Here is a 21543-nt window from a genome sequence, read left to right on the forward strand (position 1 = left end):
CGGTATAATTACGATATGAATTAATACATTAACTGTATATTGCCGTGACAAATTTGTGCGATAATGTACATTCCGGTCCGTTATTATACATTGTTCAAAGTAAATCTATATTGTTGGAGGCTGTACTATCGTAAATCGTAATATAATTTGTGGTTTATACTATCAGAGAAGTTGATTCCTATGCAAATCGGGGACCTACGTAGTTTGGTCGCGTTACGTCAAACCCAGCTGACAGATCACAATTACCATTGAATTGACATATTCGAGCAAATAACGTTGGTCTGTCAATTGCATAGGAATCAACTTCCTCGATGGTACATAGGAGAAGCGAAATGTCTAAATACACCCAAGTTACATGACAGAATTTTCAACTTTCAAGGCAGATTTTACGTGCGGAGTAATGATCTCAACTTGGTCAAATTAAACTTAAAGTTTAAACAACATAATATTATGGTAAATCATAAATGACTTTTAGATTTAAGATTGTTTGTAATTTATTTTATTGTGATAAATTTATTTTATCTAAATAAACAATAAAATAAATATTCGGCGGATATGTTACACATGCATAATATTATCCGTTATTGACCCCGTATCGTTTGACCTTGAATCCTTTTACCCCGGATATTTTGACCCCGCATTTGGCCTTAGATCGTTTGACCCCGGATTTTTTCACCACAAACCAAAATTCGAGAATATTGAGATAATGAAATTAAACACTTATTCTAAATTCAATTCAATTTTACATTTATTTTGTAATCTCTAACAATGAATAAGATAATATTATGTAAATTATAAATATCTATTATTCATTCCGTTCCGGCCCTCAAAATGTAAAGGACTTGAATTATTTAATGGATTTTCCTAATGTGGGCCGTGTTGAAGATAACAAACAAATTACGATGACACCATGTAGATTACGGGACCGGCCAAGTGTGAGGCGGATCGTGATGGTATTTTTTGATATGGTACACGAGTCACGACTTTGTAAAGGACATGGACTTTTAAAAATAAAAATATAAATAGCCTGTATATACACAAATTTGACCTAATTTATAGTTTAAAATAATAATGTAATAGTTTAAAACCTAAAAACACACTTTAGCCAATCCGCCATCTTCGACGTCCGCAATGTTAGACTTAAGTCACGTGACTATTTTTTTCGAATTGCTGATAGCAAAACCTTTCATAGATCCCCACTTTGATTATATGATGCCCATATCATGGGAGTGCATTTCAAATAGCCGGTCCGCCATCTTGGGCAGGCTGCCATATTGGATTTGTAATGACGTTTCTTAGCTACTCATATTGTATCGTCATCAACTCAGGCGCGTGCAAAATTTCATCCTAATCGAAGACCGGGAAGTGGGTCAAATTAAGAATCGAATATTTTCTTACTGTATTCTATACTATTATAAAACAAAGTTGCTTTTTTTCCTCATCTCCCTTTGTTCCCTTTAATCTTTAAAACTACGCAACGGATTTTAATGCGGTTTTCTTAAATAGATAGAGTGATTCAAGAGGAAGGTTATAGTTATTATTCATTAAACAGGTGGGAAATACTGTTATTATTGGGGTTTCTAATGTGATGTCGTAAATAATTAAAAAAAATCCGCTTACATTGCAAACGCAGGCTGAACCCTACGAGATTTATCAAAATAATGTACCAAGTATTGTACACATTGAAAAGACCTATAGAAAACTCCGCGATGGTATCTGTCTATCTCTTATGGATATCCCACAATAACATTTTTTTTGTCATTTTCTTTTTACGACAAATAATGGCTAATTTTCGAAGCCATTTTAATAAATACAGCACTCATCCTTATCCAATTAAATAACTTAAATACATTGTCGATTTAATGTAGATACAATGGCCCTTTAAAGCATATGATTTAAATGAGTATTTTCGAAGATATTACAGATTTAAAAATTGCGGTAAGTAGCTTTTGCAGCTAGTAATAATGAATACAAGTCAAAACTGACGAATCGATTTTAATCACTTTTTCAGTGGCTATATATTTTAAGCCCGATGCGAAATCGGGGCGGGTCGCTAGTCTATACATCTATACATATAAATAAAATTGGAGTGTCTGTTTGTAATTTTAAAATAACCGTTTTTTACTACATGCATATGAATATTTAGATGGTACTTACACCAAAATAACAATTTGTAGAATTTTTGTCTGTCTGTATGTCTGTCTGTTTGTTCCGGCTAATCTCCGAAATGGCTGGACCGATTTTGACGGGACTTTTATTGGCAGATAGCTGATGTAATAAGGAGTAAATTAGGCTACTTTTTAACCGACTTCAAAAAAGGAGGAGGATATATTTTACATTTTGTTGACGCGGACGAAGTCGCGGGTAACAGCTAGTCTATACATATAAAATATTGGAGTGTCTGTTTGTAATATTGAAAGAACCGTTTTTTATTAGATGCATATGAATGTATATAGGGTACATACACCAAAACAACATTTTTTACAATTTTTGTCTGTATGTCTGTCTGTCTGTCTGTCTGTTTGTTCCGGCTAATCTCTGAAATGGCTGGAGCGATTTTGACGGGACTTTTTTTGGCACATAGCTGATGTAGTAAGGCATAACTGAGGCTACTTTTTAACCGACTTCCCAAAAGGAGGAGGCGATATACTTCACTTTTTTATATTGGTTCGCGGACAACTCCGTCGTTTGTAGACCAATTTCCAAAATTCTTTTGTTGTTGTATGAGATGTAGCCCGAATTTTGTAACATGATCACAAAAATGGTGATGATGCTACCCATGAGAAATCGACAGGACTCCTTAAAATTTATATAGAAACATATAGTGATTTTACGTTTTTCTGAAAGATTTTAAGCTTAAACAACCAAAAAATAAGAATTTGCGCCGAAGTACACCCTGGTTCCGAAGGTGCTGTACAGAACTCTTGAATCCTTATAGATAAATGTTCGGCAATTTTGGCGTTGTTTCAACAACTAAAAGCATATTATTATGTCAATGTGTCAATAATACTAATCATCATAATCACTAAAATTATGCCATGAATCATCACATTATTATCAAAAATCTTGCCTTTGATTATATTATTGTTCCACCGTTTGTTGACTGATTTTCAAAACTCTTTTGTTGCTATTTAGTGTTTACTGTTTATAGAGGTTCAAATTACAATAACACGAATTTGGTACAATGCTTACGAAAGTAATAATAATAATAATAATATCTATGGACGCTTCAGACCACGTCAGTCTGGCCCCATGCTAAGTACCTGAAGGACTTGTGTTACAGGTACCAGACAACGGATATAATATATATTATATTTAATACTTTTTATACTATACATATATTTAAGATTTTTATTATATGATACACATATTTAATACACATCCATGACCCAGGAACTTTGAAAATCTTTTTGTTCCGTCGGCGGGATTCGAACCCGCGACCCCCGGCTTGAGCTACCAACGCGCTCACCATTGAGCCACAGAGGTCGTCAAAGTGGTGATCTGATACTGAAATTCGTGAGATATAGAGGTAACTCCTGGATATTTTTTAGGACACACCTAGACGCGTCAACTATTTCTGTATTTAATTATTTGAACACATTGTATAAAATTCTATCATTGAGAAACCGACCTAGCAGATTTTTAAATGTTGTATATTTATCGAGTTATTGAGAAAAAACTAATTTGGTGATGAATCCGCGTCGTCCTTTTTCACCTGGCATATGAAAGACGGGCGTGAGTGTGAAGAGAGAAGGACGATGTTTGATTTTTGGGTTAGTCGCCTTCTTAAGCTATTTCAAATTAGATTTTTTGTTTAACATCTCCATATCGTACACAATAGATTTTCAATTGTAAATTGTAATGCGCCAGCCGGCTGCCGCTTGGGGATTGATCGGTTAAGTGTAGAAATTGAAGTTATTTTTGGATAATACACTTTTGTTATCCAATGCCTTAATGTTTTAATTGAATTTATTGTTAGTAAGTGTTTATCTTTCTTCGGAAAACGTTAGAAAACCGATACAGAGGAGTAAATTGTTCTAATACTGAGAATCACGATCGGAACACCTCATTTCTCTCATTACTGCGAAAGCTGGATTTATTGACCTCTCTCGTATTTTCACAACAATAAATTCTTATAAGACTCAAGATCTTGTTATATATTATTTTTATCAAGCTTCCTATAAGCCATTTATTTTCTGTATAAATAGTTTTCACAGATTCTTAACATTTCTTTTCTTTTAGATCTATATCTATTCATACTTCATAACTTAGCATTTTTTTATAAAATTATGGGGCAAACGAGCAAACAGATCGCCTGATGGGGAACAACTATCGTTGCCCGTGGACACTTTCAACATCAAAAAGAGTTGCAACTTGCAGATGCGTTGCCGGGAGTTTAGATCTAAAGGAATAATTTATTTAATATATTATAGGTATATTTTTTCATATTTTTTTTATCTTTAAATATTGCGACACCAAACCAATCTTTTAATTTTATCCCAGGTATAAATGCTATCAAAGGCCAAATGACTCGAACATTTGACATGAAGGCTATATTGATTTGCGACATCCAAGACTGTTGGGTTGGAGCCAAGCTGCTGAATAATGCACGACACATGCTATAGATATTTTAATGCCCGATAAATGTGACTATTACGTTTTATCTGGTGCCTATTTCACGGGCAATGGATTTTGTATGATGTATATTGTATGGTCGAGTGAACATTTATGTTTTTGCGGATATTTTTTCAATTTCCTAGTGTAAAGCTTGATTTTCAGGGCTCAGGAAATGTGACCTTATTGCTGAGAGTATAGCCGAAATTTCATAGTTTATTGAATGTAAAGGTTTATTGACTAAACTCGGGGTTCATCCCGCAAGGCCACATACACTTGACATACACACAGAAGTGCTAAAACGAGTCCGGTCAGGTCTGCCTGCGGTCAGTCCGACTCGGTCATACTCGTAATATTACGAGTATATCCCCCGGATTGATAATAATAGTATTATATTTTCCGTATATTATGAATCCGGTCAGGTATGGGAGGGGATGTAGGAGTATTACTTATCCCCTTTAGTTCACGTTATAAAAAGTATTGACTGTGATTTGTATTTAAATATTAATGCTATGTTGCATCCTTATTCTAATACAATTAACACATACCCATCTCGACTCATTTATTTTCAAATGAAATAAATAATAAATAAATAAAATAAAATAAATAAAAATGTTTTATTCTTCACACAACAGGAACTTACAAGATAATTAGGTACATGAAATATTATACTCAATAGCTAAATCTTTGTGTGAACTGGAGCCTAAACTAGGTGACCCTGTATTTCAGGACTCCAGGTTCCACCCGCAGATACAGTAAAAGGTGTACGTTCGCGCGAGTGTGTGTTCGTGTGTGTGTGTGTGTGTGTGTGTGTGTGTGTGTGTGTGTGTGTGTGTGTGAGAGAGCGCGCGCGCGCGTGTGTGTGTGGGTGTGTGGGTGGGTGTGTGTGTGATGTTTGTATATTATGTGTATTAATATTTTTATGTAAGTAAGTAAATTAAAAGCAAAGGTGAATGCCCAAAAATGTATGGACCAAAAACCCGGAATCGATTGAAACCATTTATATGTAGCATAGTAGACTACTTATACTGTATCCCAAATACAATGTCCTTTTTGGATTAAACAATCACCGAGTACTTGAAAAACGATCGTAACTAATTGACTTTTCTTATAGGAATCTATGATAATTAGGACGACGCGATGCTACAAACGATAGTTTGGCGATCAGTACGTAGTAAAAACATTTTTAATACAGATGTACAGTGTTGTAATTATGTATTCATGAATTTAATGTTTAAATATTTATCACTTTTTTATCTGACAGTATAGAATGTTAGTTTGGTATAGAAAATAATCTGTTTACAATATGTACTGTTTTTTAGGATTATTAAGTACACGATATCGTTATATGATCGTTTTTTTTATAAAATAAAAAAAAAACGAGCAAACGAGTCACCTGATGGAAAGCAACTATACTGTCGCCCATGGATACTCGCAACATTATAAGAGCTGCAAGTACGTTGCCACTTGCCGGCCTTTGAAGGTTTGCAGGTCGTATTGAAAATATAGTGACAGTTTATTTCAGAGTTTTACAGTGCGCAGCAGAAAGTTACGCAAAAAACGCACGGTGGAAGACTGCCACTCATCAAAGTGATGAGGATGGTATATTTTTTGCGTGGAGCGATGGCGAAAAGTTGCAGGTGGTATGATTCCGAACAAATTCTTAGAGCACTCCCCGAGATAATAATATAACTAGTTGATTCGAAGTAGATACCATACTGTGTATCTCAGATTTATTTTTTCAAATTATCGGTTTCGGTTATGGTTTAGAAAAAAATGAATTGCATATTTTCAATCTACTATTTATGCTCTACTTTGCTGTACATAAATTATTTTAATCGACTATGGGTTTTTTTTGGGCATTGTCCTTTAGGTAAATTAATTTTATTTGCCTCTAACCGAGATAGGCCTCAGTTTGAATATGGAATAGAATTGCGGGTGTTGTCAACTGGCATCCACATTACATATAAATTGCTTCGCTAGTAATGGAACGGATGGTATGCCGAATTCCGAATGGAAATATTCGGTGTCGACTTCCGAGGCGTCGAACTGGGTTATATTTTGTACACTTGGTGGCCTCGTTTTCTTGACTAATACGCGCATAGTCCCATTGGGACTGAGCTTTTTGCCAGTGGTCCTTAAGAATTCGTAGCCATGCATTATTCCTGAAAAGGCCAAGGTGTATTTATTTAATTAATATAATTATTCCCTTAATTTGATGTTTCTAGTTTAGTTTTACCAGTAAACCAAATATTTTAATGCCGCTACAGATGTTATAGACCGAATAAAAGAAAGGTATTTCTATTAATTTAGGACTTAGGTACACTGGTTACGTGCTGTGCTCCATATTGTGTTAGTAAGTTGATTTAATATGTCTAAAAGTTATGTTGTGTATTTAGTTATTGTAATTAGTTATTCTATAAGTAGCGAAAGTTAAATCGCTTTCAAACACAAAGGGATACGATACTTTTACTCAAGTTTATTACAACTTACAAGTTTAATGTCAATACAAGATATTATGCTCTTTAAATAATGTTACCAATAAAATAATCCGGCAGAATTTATATACTGATGCTGCTGCGGTGAAAATGGCGGCGCAAATTCACAAACAACCTACTTGTTAATTTAAACCTTATTTGTTTTACGTAGCAAACACTTGATAATGAGAAATTACCGCTTAATGCATACGAATTTCCATTCAATTTTATTATTATCGAGAATGGGGACTACATGGAACAATTAGCGACTATTGTTTCGTGTTTGGACAATAACTACGGATGGTGATGCATTTAAGGGTTATATTCCAATGAGACACAGTTGCGCAACCAATCGTGCCGATTCGTGCCACCGTGGTGTCCGTAAGCTGCCTAATTGGACACCAAACTGGAGACCAGGCCAGACCACTGTATCAAAATCGGCTTCAATGTCGTACGGTACCATGAGTTTAAACTTTAAATATATATCTTTAAAGTTCGGTATCGAGTATCGATAAATACTATAGTATTTATCGATACTCGATACCGACTACGCAAATATTTAGTATGGCAAATTTTACAGCGCCTCTAGCGGTTACTTGTGGAACTAAAATCGCCATCGATAAATAGGTACTATAGCTTTAAAACTCACGTAGAGCTACTAGAGGTCGTTATGTGCAGACATCCAGCTCGCTCCTAGCAGGTCATGCGGCTTCATTGGTTGTGCTATCAAAAAGACACCAGCGGTGTTTCTCTGTATACTTACACGGTGTAACAAAATTCATAATACTTTAGGGTGTGTATGAGTTCCAAAGTTAACTCTGAAAGTAGCAGTCCTGAAAAAGGTTTTTTTTTTTACTTTTGTATGGGCAAACCCATGACGCTAGGGAGCTTCACCATCCAAACAAAAAATATATTATATTCTTGTATTTATTGTTAATTAGTACTTTAATAATTCATAGTGAACTTCATAATCTATATATTAATACGTGAGCCAAAAACTTTGTAACCCTTTTGACGAAAAATGGGGAAACGTAGGTGAATGAAATTTTGCACAGTTATAGTTTATATGGTGAAGGAGTGCATCGAGCTAATATTATTTTGAAATTATGCTTTTATCATACATTTTTTTAAGAAATAAAAAATTACACACACTACAACACACACACTAGGAAAAATGACAGATTTTTTAATGACAAGCCTATACATACGAATTATACTCTTTTATTCATGGTTGCAGTCTGTTGACAACAAGATGACGAATTGAATATGGATTATAGTTTTTTATTGAATCTTAGATACCATTAGATAATGCTTACACAGCCAGTCTGAGATCAGCTGAGTCCCAGAGACAAGAGTAAAGTCAATATTTTTTACAGAATATATGTAGTAGTCCTAATGTCGTTGAAACTAAGGTCGAATTTCGACCATTGGGCGATCTCTAGTATAATTTATGGGACATACGTCATACACATTACACGCCCTAGGCCTAAAGTATTATTACTTTGTATTTCTACACCATGTAGAGATGTGGCCTGTGGGGTCCTGGTTGCGCCGCCCGCGCCATGGTGTACCGGTAAAACACAGATGTATTGAATTTTATTCTATGCCATAAAATCGAGCGTTCAATTTTCGAAAAGCGCGACAGCGGTTTCCATTTACCTGGTCCCATTAAACATAACCTGCGACTGAAATGCTTACCGAACTTTTTTCGCGAAACATTTAAATTTCGAACTGGACGTTACTATTCTTTTTTTTCGCTTTTTAGATGCGAACGTATTTTTGCTGATCGGTTTGATTTGGATTATGTTTTGATTGAAAAACTAAAGCTTTTTTGTTGGGCAGCCATTTTATTAATAAGTGTCTTAGTAAATTACAGAAATAAGCAAGTGGAAAGACAAAGTAGAATATGATAATTATTTTAGCGTTTTGACACGAAAAACCACGTTAATAATTTAATATAGTAGTAGGGTTGTTGTTAATATTAGCACATCGTCTAGCGCTGCCTTTCCCAAAGTGGGCGATGACGCCCCCTTGTCGGCGCTGAAGGCCTAAGGAGGGGCGGTGTGGGACCTAGAGAAAAATGTGGTGGGTGGTAGGCAAAATAAGTTTGGGAACCCCTGGTCTAGCGTATCATAGAATAAATTATAATCATGTGAAAGATTTGTAGTCTGTTAAGGAATCACGGAGGATTGATACAAATACCCTTAAGTTGGAAGACCAACGTCAAGTCTTCCAACTTAAGAGCTGAGTACTTGTCGGTGAAGCTTCTGTCACTCTCCTGTTCTCCGCCAGCTTTTTATAAGACACGAACATTATCTTGAGTAGTACTTGTATAGTCCTTAGCTAATGTCAAATATTTTTGTAAACAACAACTGGCGTTGTCAACAACCTTTTACAATACCATTAAATATCTTGTTTCTCCAACAAATAGGAAATGTTTATGCATCCGTTGAGCCCCGCAATGTAGCGGCATGTGTCGCCTCAGAGAATACTTAGCACACCACAGCCAATTGCGTTCGATAAGTGTGTTTCAATGTATATTGAAGCGCAAACAGACTGCATACAGTATAGCACTACTAGCTGTCCCGGCAAACGTTTCTTTTCCATATATAAAGTATTTCGCCCGTATTATTTTATTGAAGTGACTAAATAAGTATGTCACCATGGCAACGTCCATCGCTATCCCGTCGCACAAACAATGGTCGCCGTCAGTCTCGAGTTGTAATAATTTACTATTATTTATTCAACAAATGCACTTATCAATATAATAAGTACCCAGTAGCCGATTCTCAGACGCACTGAATATGCATATAAAATTTGGTTAAAATCAGTAAAGCCGTTTCGGAGGACTACACGAGAATTTTATACATAAGGAGATAAGCCCCAATTTCACCAACGACTGTTAAAGTTAACGCTCGAATTAGTATCACGTTACCTCTTTCGTTTTTCTTATGAATGAAAGAGAAGACTTGACATTTTAACAAGCTGTTAGCACTAACAGACGTTGGTGAAATTGAGGCTAAGGCTGCGTTTCCACCAAGCTGAGCGGAGCTGTGTTGTGAGGAATGTGTTTTTAAGAACCAATAGCATCGCCGCGCTGGGCGATGTCATGGCAAGCTCACGTCAATGAAGCGATTCTATTGGTTTTCAAAACACATTCCTCGCAACCCAGCTTCGTTCAGCTCTGGTGGAAAGGGAGCCTAAGAGCCCGTCCGCACTGCGAAGTTCCGCGCGGGTTTTTTCTCGCAATTCTGTAACACATTGAATTTTTTAGGAGTATCCGCACTCTCGATGAAAAGAATATATGAATAAAAATATGCGCTGAAAGAGTAACTTTTTTTTTGTGTGGGAATTAGGAAGATTCCCGATGCAGTGCTTGTCCATACAACTCACAAAAAAATTGCTCTTTTAGCGCTGATACTTTCCCAGTGAACTCTATAAGGGCCACATTACACACCCTTAATTATTTTCTCTTAGTTTTGTTTCACCCTGTATAGTACCCAATATAGCAATTTTATTTATAAAGTGTACAGAGAAACTGACATTGTACGGAACATTAATTTAATTACATTTCACCATATTTAATAATCCTGTGTTTAAAAAAGTATAAAAGCATAAAATCTAATGTGAAAGTTGGGAGGTGGCATATTACGTATTATAAAATTCAATGGAACCCCTCTGTGCATATTAAGCTTTGGTAGAAAGTAAACGAACTGAAAATCCTCCGCTTTAATAAAAATATATTGAGAGTGCAATCGATCCACGGCACAGGCCATTAAACTTTAAACGAAACGTTAGAAAATACCTACGGAAATGGCAGAAAGCAAAATATTCCTATTAGTATTGTGTGATCAAGATATTCGCCGATTTTAATCAGAGATCCAATGTAAGCATAATGTAGTAGTAAACAGTAGATCAACAGTTGTCGACGCACGATTTTTGCTTTAAAGCCAAATTATTTTTAACGTAAAAAGAAAATAAGAATTTGTCATCAAGTGTTAAGTTTTTCTCCCTTCATTCCCAAAACTTGTGATTATAAGAAGATGAAAGCAACGATAAATTGGTATTTCTTAATTTATAGTATCACAATCTTTCGCGTTTTCGAGTACGTTGGAGACTAGTCACGAAAAACGCCATAATTCACTAACTACATACCTAATCATTATAATATTACAGTAGGAAGGCATAAAAGCACACACTAAAGTATAACTTGTCTCTGTGAATGACTTTGATTTTAATGTCTCGTCAGTTGCTCTACTGTATGATGTTTACGCTATGTCCTAAGTATTCATAGCGGGTAAACACCTCATGCATTTGTTTTGTAATTCGATTCTTTAGGATTCTTCTATGTATTTTTTTGATCGTGAATACGAGCTTTATGTTGTATTGATATTTAAGCTACAGCTGGTTTATTAAATAGACATTTTAAGAGCCTGCTGTCAGAAATATCAAAGCACGCTAGCCCCGCCTACATACCCACGTACATTATAGCACGAAAGTAGGTCGTGAGTCCCAAAAATGTTTTTGATGATTACTTATAAATTAAATACAATACTAATATTTCCTTTAGCCATTATATTATAAAGTGTGTGATTGTAGCAGTGCAAGTTATTTAATGATAGTAACTCAATAAGTGTAATAAATATTTGTTGAAAAGCACATAAAGATTCATAATTGCGAAAAATATAAATAACTATCGAGTCAAAATAAGTGAATCGCGTTTTCCGTTAGGCAGATATCAGATAATTATACAATGATTGAATAAATCTCAATTTCATTTAAGTCAATCGTCTTCCGGGATCGTAATAATAGAAAACACAGCATTTGGCAGCCCGCTCTTAAACAACTATGCTAATGTTATAAATGCAAAAGTGTGTATGTCTGTTTGTTACCGCTGAAACCGCTGGAACAATTTTACTGGGTATGAAGATACTTTGTGTCCCGGGAAAGGACATAGGACTTTTATCCCGGAAAAATATTATGTTTCCGCACGATAATAGACTTCGCGCCACGGAGTTACTGGCGTCATCTAGTTACATTAAATAGTTTAAGTTTTCTACTTATTCTTATTATCAATATAAACGACAATGTTGCAGGGTCATTATAAAACCATATGGATATTTTTAAAATTCAGTTTTTTTTATTATAACATAATATAGTTAATCAGGGTAAGTTCGGACACAGGGTAAGTCCGGATAGTTCAAGTTAACGCTAAATTAAACTACAGTTACTAATATCTATGGACGCTTTACACCACGTCAGTCTAGCCCCGTGGTAAGTACCCGAAGGATTTGTGTAACGGGTACCAGACAACGGTAACATATTTAATACTTTAATACTATACATAATATTTTAAAGATTTGTATTATATAATACACATAATACTCGTATTTAATAAACATCGATGACCCAGGAACTTTGGAAACTTTTAGTTCCGTCGGCAGTATTCGAACCCGCGATCCCCGGCTTTAGCTAACTCGCCCACCAACTGAGCCACAGAAGTCGTCAAAATTTATTGAGGTAATAAAGTAAGCTAAATAGCCACTATTTAAATATACTTAAATTATTTTGTACACTGTCTATAAAATATCTATTTTCTCGTGTCTCAGTGAGACTAGCAGTCTGTGGCCGCGGCGTCAAACCTCGATAAACCGATAAAACCCTAAGCTAAAGACAGATATCGATTTTACGACGGTCTGCTTCTTGCAGATGATCTCTTAATAATTTTATCACCGATTTTTATGGAGTCGAAAGTACTTTTCATTCATTTTCAATAAAAATCAGCAAAATTTTGAATAAGATTCTGGATCCGTAAGAAAATATGGGCGAGTATAAGTGTCAAGTTACCTATTTTAAACAAAAAAGAGTAGAAAATAATCCTGAGAGCCAGATTAAGAATCTTAGAGTCTATAAAATACAAATACTATTTTTGTTGCATTTTTAACTAATAATAATAATATAATAATATCTATGGACGCTTCACACTACGTCAGTCTGGCCCCGTGCTAAGTACCTGAAGGACTTGTGTTACAGGTACCAGACAACGGAAATATATTTAATACTTTTATACTATACATATATTTAAGATTTTTATTGTATCATACACATATTTAATACACATCCAGATCCGGGAACATTGAAAGCTTTTTGTTCTGTCGGCGGGATTCGAACCCGCGACCCCCGAATTGAGCTGCCACAAACTCAACCAATTGAGCCACAGAGGTCGTCAACTGACTACATTCTAAGAGGAGTCCACACCGCCGTTTTTACATACAAACGCTATTCCCTGTTTCCTCCCTGGATAATGCCGGTAGAGTTATGGTTTTTTTCCTGAATATCTATGGCCACTATTAGCATGTCCCTATGTTTTCATTTTTTTTTTAATTTTATTATTAAAAAAGATAAGAACGTCCAAAAACCCAAAAAATGGCAAGATTTTCCTCTGTGTTCAAACACCCAGAAAACAAAACTGGCTAAAATATACAAAAAAAAATAAAATATAGGAACACAGCTCAAGCCTTGCTTTAATTCTTAATGAAAAAAGTACTTAAATCGGTTAAGTTTTGGAGAAGGAATCAGCGGACAACGAATCGAAGATTTTCTGTTCTTTTATTAGAACTTTTGTCGTGTTGTCTCTATCGCGCTCTGCGGTGGGAGACTTGAGATTGGTGAGACAGCAATACATTTTCAAATACCTATTTTCAATTTCTCTCGCCCCTGGTGTATCCTCTTAAGGGAATGAAGCATACTATGCCGCTGATTAGAAATTAAAAGCTTTTCTGTAATTTTTTCCTGTATGACCTATTGAAATCTAATTTGGCACATATACTAGCACACTAGGCACACTATAACTTTTATCGCCATTTATTATCTGGTTGCTGTTGAATATTTTATGAACACGAAGTCAGGGACCATATACTATTAATATTATCAATATCCTATTTTAATTTATGCCGATCTAAATTCAATCTAAAATACACTAAGTTGATGTGCCACATTCCTTTCTTGCCCGGCTTAAACGTAACATATTGTTACTTAGTATCCTTAAAGCCATTGCTTAATATTATGTATTGGTGTATCGCTGGCTTGAGACCAGTGTTTAATCTATTTATAATAATATTATTATGATCAAAGCCTTTACATATTACATGCAAATTAAAGGAGTATAGTTACATTATTATAATTGAATCGATGACAGAGATTGTCTTGCGGACTTATCGAGAAAATCTGAGGCCGACCGCATACACAGGTTTTCTGTATACGATTGTCGAATTCGTTTTCCGTGATCTGAAATCCAAATGCATGGAATCAGTAGAAAATACAATATTAACTGCCGCACACGTTAATTTTTCTCTTACGTATTTTTTTTTCTTCTACGTATCAAATTAAAGCCGGCGCGTTCGCGTGTGAAAAAACGAACGTACTTTGTGCTAGTTTTTACGGAATTACGAATACGGAAAACAAATTTGGAAATCGAATAGTAGGGAAAACGAGCGTTTGCGGCCAGCCTTATCGGAAAATTCTAAGAAACATTTCTACTTCCCTCCTATTATATCTCATTCAATTACAATAATCTTTCTCTGAACATAATATTCTTTATCTGCAATCTTTTTCCAGATAAAGAACGAGCAGAGATTTCCAATGAAAATAAGAAATTAACAAGAAATAACAGAGCAGCTTTGACTTAAAATGGTCTCTAACAGAATAATAGCTGTTAAATTACATGAAAGCCGGCGCGTTCGCGCGTGAAAAAACGAACGTACTTTGTGCTAGTTTTTACGGAATTACGAATACGGAAAACAAATTTGGAAATCGAATAGTAGGGAAAACGAGCGTTTGCGGCCAGCCTTATCGGAAAATTCTAAGAAACATTTCTACTTCCCTCCTATTATATCTCATTCAATTACAATAATCTTTCTCTGAACATAATATTCTTTATCTGCAATCTTTTTCCAGATAAAGAACGAGCAGAGATTTCCAATGAAAATAAGAAATTAACAAGAAATAACAGAGCAGCTTTGACTTAAAATGGTCTCTAACAGAATAATAGCTGTTAAATTACATGAAAAATTATTAAGTATAAATAATGACATGTCGAAAGGAGCATGGCCTCACTTTAGGGTAGTTTTAGCCCGGCCGCACATTGTCCGAAATTTCTGATCAGAAACAGTTGAACGTCCGCGTTGTCTCTTACATTTTGTACTGAGCCGAGTGAGCTCGAACTCGCCGGAAGGATATTTCGGATAGTGTGCGGGGTGGCTGTCCGGCGAAATTCAACTCTTTCTGATCAGAATTCGGACAATGTGCGGCCGGGCTAAGGCTGTTTCGATATTTAAAGTATTACCTTGACCACAGATTACTAAATAGAGCCTTTGTACACTACACGGAATTTTACCAATCGGCGCAGCGCGGCGCGGCGTCCCGATTTAAACGCCGGACGGTAAAATTCCGTGTAGGTAGCGCACAAACGCCCTTACTACGTAACCTTGACGCCAGTGCCTTCTTTGCGCCCTGTGCGAGCTTCTACAAGGGTCCTTGTTTTTTTCTAGATATTATTATAGCTAGGCCAGAGTAATATATAGGCCTATTTTATTGTTGGAATCGAGCGCTAGGACGCAGCGGTAACTTATCGGGAGCAAACCGAAAAAATAATAGTCCTGAATCCTGCCTGGTCAGGCCATTTTTGCGCCAGAGTCTACGCCCTGTGCCTGGGCACCGATGGCACCGCCCTATTTACGGCGCTGCTTGACGCTCGGTCTGTCAAATATCGCCCCGCGGTCCATTTTATATTAAAAACTTTCAAAACGCTCAAAATAGGAGGCATTTTGAGCGTTTCGACAGTTTTTAACATCAAATGGAACGCGGGGTCGATTATATGCGTCCGTCCGAACGCGCGGTTTGGCAGCTATACCGCGAGATCACGGGCAATTATATGTAAGGCTTTAAATACACGCGGCGGAGTGAACGCGCGGTTTGCCACTTGGCAGCTACACCACGAGATCACGGGCAATTGTATGTAAGGCTGGAAATACATACGTGGAACTTTATACGTGGGAGAGCCATGCTTCGGCACGAATGGGCCGGCTCGACCGGATAAATACCACGTTCTCACAGAAAACCGGCGTGAAACAGCGCTTGCGCTGTGTTTCGCCGAGTGAGTGAGTTTACCGGAGGCCCAATCCCCTACCATATTCCCTTTCCTACCCTCCCCTATTCCCTTCCCTTCCCTACCCTCCCCTATTACCCTATTCCCTCTTAAAAGGCCGGCAACGCACATGCAGCTCTTCTGATGCTGCGAGTGTCCATGGGCGACGGAAGTTGCTTTCCATCAGGTGACCCGTTTGCTCGTTTGCCCCCTTATTTCATAAAAAAAAAAAAATACACGCCGGGGAGTGCACGCGCGATTTGGTGGCCAAACTGCGGCGCATATAAATCGAGCCTCATAGCTATGTCCGGAGTCCAAATTTTCATGTCAGAGGGCATGCGTCGCGGGCATGCCTCACGTTCGCTGTTGACTGCGCTATAACGCATGCCCTTGACGAACAGAAAAAGGCACAGTGTGGACAAAGCTATTGCTTTATTATGATGTCTTTTATCTGCAAACCTATGACTCGGATTTCAGTAACATTTTAATAGAATATAGGCACTAAATACTTATACTACTGCATCCTTAATGGAAAGTATCTGAAAACACTCAAGCATCAGAAACTAATAAAATACACCCCGTATTAGACCTATGGATATTAATTACACATTGTTAACGCTTTTCAACACTTAATTAATTTACGAACAAAGATTCGAGCCCGCAACATAACGTACTTCAAATAAAATTAAACTCAGATAATGTTGTAAGCAATAAGTGAATTATATTAAAACGTGGCTTTGCGGAAGTGTAATTACGATTAGGGGTTTCATTCTCATACTTCGAACGTCGCTTTGATCGCACTTAATTGTTGAGTAAGCTAATCTGCAATAGAACCGACATTAAGAGAATCATGGTGCACCATAAGACTCAATTTATACCGGCAGGGAATGAAATGGAAGCGGATTTTTGCAATGAAACTGTACATACCACAATAATCTCTATGTCATTAACACACACAAATCAAATACGAGCCAAAAAAATTGACGCGCATTTTCCGCGGAATTCTCGAGAATTCTCCGGTGCAAATTCGCTCGCATGAGGCGAAATTGACGCTTTTATTCCGTTCCAGTCTGTGATTGTGTAAAATGAGCCTGGGCCCGTACCACGAAACAGTTTTGAGACTCAAACAATCGTGCGAGAATGTTGCGTCCTTCTCTAACAAACGTGAAATAACGTTGTTAGAGCAGGCTGCAGGACGCGGCATTCCCGTAAGATTGTTTGAGTCTCAAAACGGTTTCGTAGTAGGCATACAGATTCGTAAAAATTTCCACAAAAGTATTTTCATAGTCTCTTATCTGTTTTGAAAATTAATTATAAAAATTGGCTTGTCTTTGGCTTTGTATGTGTTGAAGAATTTCTGGTAGAACAGTATATTTTGAAGCGACAAAAAATTGCATAGTCCTTAATTACTCATGGGTTACATTGTTATGAAAAAAATCGCATCCCTAATATGCAGTACTTCTCCTTATTCTAGGTATGATCCTTCCACGTAGTCCATTTCACTAGCTTTAGCTCTTCTTCACAGACAATCAAATCTTTCTTCCGAGAACAATCGAGAGCAGCTACCTACTCAAAACTCCTCGTAAAGTATCCATGAATTTCAAGTGTAAGCCCCACTTAATTGGATTGGAATTATAATTGAAAAAGTTGGAGATTCGATTTACATTATTACAAGTCCAGTGTCCGCATTATGTCGTAAATCATGGCCGACTTACAAGAACATGAAATTTATTGCCTTGGCTTTCCGCTGAAAATATTCTTCGCACAATGTCCTACGTATATTATATAATCGCCGAGAAGTGGAAAGACGATCTATTGTTGGAAAACAATCTATATGCTGTGGTTCAAAATACGAGTGAAGCTACGAAGCTTTACAAACTAATTTATTTTAAAACTAGATAATGCCCGGAAATCCGTTGCGATGAAATAGGTTATAGGGTCACCGCATTTTTTTGGATAAAACTATGCTACGTTCTTTTCCGTCTACTCCAAGTACTTAAAGTATTTCGATACCGAATTTTATCGAAATCGGTTCAGTGGTTTAAGCGCGAAGAGAGACAGACACACTTTCACGTTTATAATAATAATAGTGTGGATATGAAATTTTACTTCAAGTCTAACAATTATTATGTTTGGGCTAAATAGTAAACGCGATGAAGGAACTTTTTTACTTCTCATTAGAAAAAATATATGGATGGAGGAAAAATTGATCAATATGCCTAGCTTATATTATATAACTATAATGATAATATTATCAGAGATTGCTATCACTAAATCCATCATAGTAATATAAAGTACTCCATGCATTATCAGGGCGAACGAAGCGAGCCCTAGTATATATGCCACAACTTTTACATTTTGTGGTACTCTTTACGGAAAAGCTATAACATCTAAATTTTGATTTGTGCTTTAACATAGTAATTCTTATTTATATGTAGTGTTATCATCAATCAGCCAAGGTGTGACGACGCGAGCCCTCACGAAGCTCAACTTTTAGCAAGTATATTTGTTTATTTTGTCTCTACAGCTATCTGAAGAGACAAAATAAACAAGCACTAAAACAAGTACAGAAACTATATTTTACTTTGACAAGCTATTAAACAAAACTCGGCAAGAAATTCATTATCTCCAAGCGCCGGAATAGTCGAAAACGTGCCTTTAACAGCTGGAGGACTGTTGCGAATTTGAATAGTAAGCGACTACGAAATGAGTTGTTCCATTGAGAACAATAAAAATATTTTTCCTGAACAAACGCTCGGAAGCAACAAAACAAAATCAACAATGATGAAATTATTATGCTGCCTCTCAATGTTGGTCCGAAATAAAACAACTAGACAACAATAAATTAAGAAGCATAATATTCGTCTATGATTGCCCGTGACGCAGATTGTGTATGCTTTAAACAGCAAAATAGACAGTGTCCTTATAATTTTGACAATCATGGTTATTCATCATAGCATGATAGCATGATTGCACCATAAAGTTAATATACCTAGCGGAATAGAGAAACAAAGGCCTGACCAAGAGAGACGTCACTATCAGTAACACTGCGTGGTAAAAAGAGACGTGTGATACATGACAGCAGCACTCTTTTTTTGACGTCCAGTCGGCACGTGCCGCACGTTGACAATTTAATCTCGTAGAATCACTGACCTCCATTATACAAGTACGCGGTATAATGGAGGTCAGTGCATAGAATTCATGTTCAATCATGCTTGTGTAAGTGTATACGTATTACGTACACATATTTCTACACAGATGAAAACCAATCTTGGTTTCGTTTGACAGCTCGAGATTGTTGCTCTATTCCGCTAGGTATATTAACTTTATGGATTGCACGCAGCAGATTATGTCGATTGTGTTTGCTACATACAGTATCGCAATCATGCTTTCTTAGCATAATGATTAAGTACCTGGATGACCGAGCTTTGCTCGGTATAGCAAGTCACTCATTGACTTCGTGTTACTTAACAACGCCATCTGCTGGAATAGCTTTAGCTGTTGTTGTGTCGTTAAAGCAATTAGTTGCTCACAAAATAGTATTATTATTTTATTATTCGCCAATAGATGTGATGTAGCGCCCTCTGCTCCAACCTGTGCGTAATTTCACAAGTCCGATTTTTTTTTCAGGTAATTATAACTTAATATGTATATATAGTATATACCCACCAATTACTACGTCACTAACATAGTTACGAGCGATTCAAATAAATGGATGATAATAATTATTCAAGACTAATTGGATGGTGAACAATAAGAGCTATTTCGAGATGAAAGCCATCTAGAGGAGGCATTTCGTAATTTGATTACTCCTTTATTCCATCAGTTTGATTTTAGTGGAATGATAAAATGTCATTGTTAAATATTCATTGTTCATTGTTAAGCCTCGCCGTAATTAGGATTCAAGTACCCTCCTTTGAGTTATGACCTCAAATCTGTTATAATTTCATAACTGCTGCTTAAACGTTTCTACCCTTAATTAATTATACTGTGACAGCCTCGCTTGACCCTTCTATGGAAGTATTCGATCGAAGTGACACAATAGACTAACAAAAAAAACCAGCGTCAACTTCAATAGTACCATGTAAAGTCGAAATGACAAATTAAGGCCATCCCCTGAGCAAACGACCTTGACCATACATTTGTCGCGTTGCCGAGATCGAAAATCCTAAATTTTCTTTACTTAACTTAGTTCAAAATTGACCTAAAAAAATTCAAACGTCCAGTATGTAGTTAATGAAATTGTCAATCTAATTGGCATGCGTTTCAAATAACCGCAATTTGTAAATAATAAAAACTAGGGAGATAGTGAATGTATGCTTGAATTTAAATAAATTGGTATTACTTTGGCAGCTGATATCATGAGTATAAAAAATCAAAAGTAGCATATTAATAACTATGAAATGAACGTTCATATACTGAATATTATTGCTGTATTTTTATTATGATGTGGCGGTACCCACAATTCGCCTAACATTCCTGCATCGCGCTATCGAAGTTTCGGAGAACGGCAAGATATATACAACGTCTGAAATGACGTCAGTGGGCTTCGGCCTGACCGGGCATTCCACCTCGCTCGGTCGGAAGATCTTCCTTTGCGGCCGCCACTAACAACGTTAAAATAATATTGTAGCTTTTAAATTATGAGTTATTAAAACTCTAAAAACAGTAGATTACGGCATCTCCGTAGGGGGAGCGTCTTAAGGCACGAAACGTGTACTTATAAAATTCTGCACTTGGTTAATATGATTTAATTTAAAAAGTATTTCCGGGACTCCAGGTTTCTCCGTACCAAATTTTAGCAAAATCGGTTCAGCGGTCGGTGTGAAGAGGAAAGGGACAGACGTAATATTAGTACGGATTAGTATGGACGTTAGTATAAGTTCATAAACACTAATAAAACAATATTTGCGTGCACTTTTTCCACTATATTAAGAAATTATTAACAAATTACACGACCGGTTTCGAAATTAATCATCTTCAGTTTCGAAACCGGTCGTGTAATTTGTTAATAATTTCTTAATATAGTGGAAAAAGTGCACGCAAATATTGTTTTATTAGTGTTCAACATGCATTTCCACCAAGAACCAACGGTACAATCAATTACATATAAGTTCATAAAACAGAAAAGTATTTTATGTTCTCATAGTTGCTAACAACTTACTATCTCACTCGTTTATCATATAAAGATTTAGGCAATATACCTTCAGGATGGTAACTGCTTACCATCAAATGCTTCTCATACAATCACGAACAGCAATCTTCACACAATCAAGTTTATTGGAAGAAGTTAATTAATTCCCGGCA

The 21543-nt window shown here is 36.3% G+C and overlaps 1 long non-coding RNA gene across 1 annotated transcript; it reads right to left on the minus strand.

Annotated features, from left to right (window-relative positions):
• Positions 1-6918: 6918 nt before the first annotated feature.
• LOC121739272 lies at positions 6919-12316 on the minus strand. Its single transcript, XR_006037420.1, has 3 exons — positions 12242-12316; positions 12152-12156; positions 6919-6929 (listed from the first exon to the last, which is right to left on the minus strand). It is a non-coding gene; the product is annotated as an uncharacterized LOC121739272 (long non-coding RNA).
• Positions 12317-21543: the final 9227 nt, after the last annotated feature.

Source organism: Aricia agestis, chromosome Z (assembly GCF_905147365.1).
Source record: "Aricia agestis chromosome Z, ilAriAges1.1, whole genome shotgun sequence".
Classification (NCBI taxonomy): domain Eukaryota; kingdom Metazoa; phylum Arthropoda; class Insecta; order Lepidoptera; family Lycaenidae; genus Aricia; species Aricia agestis.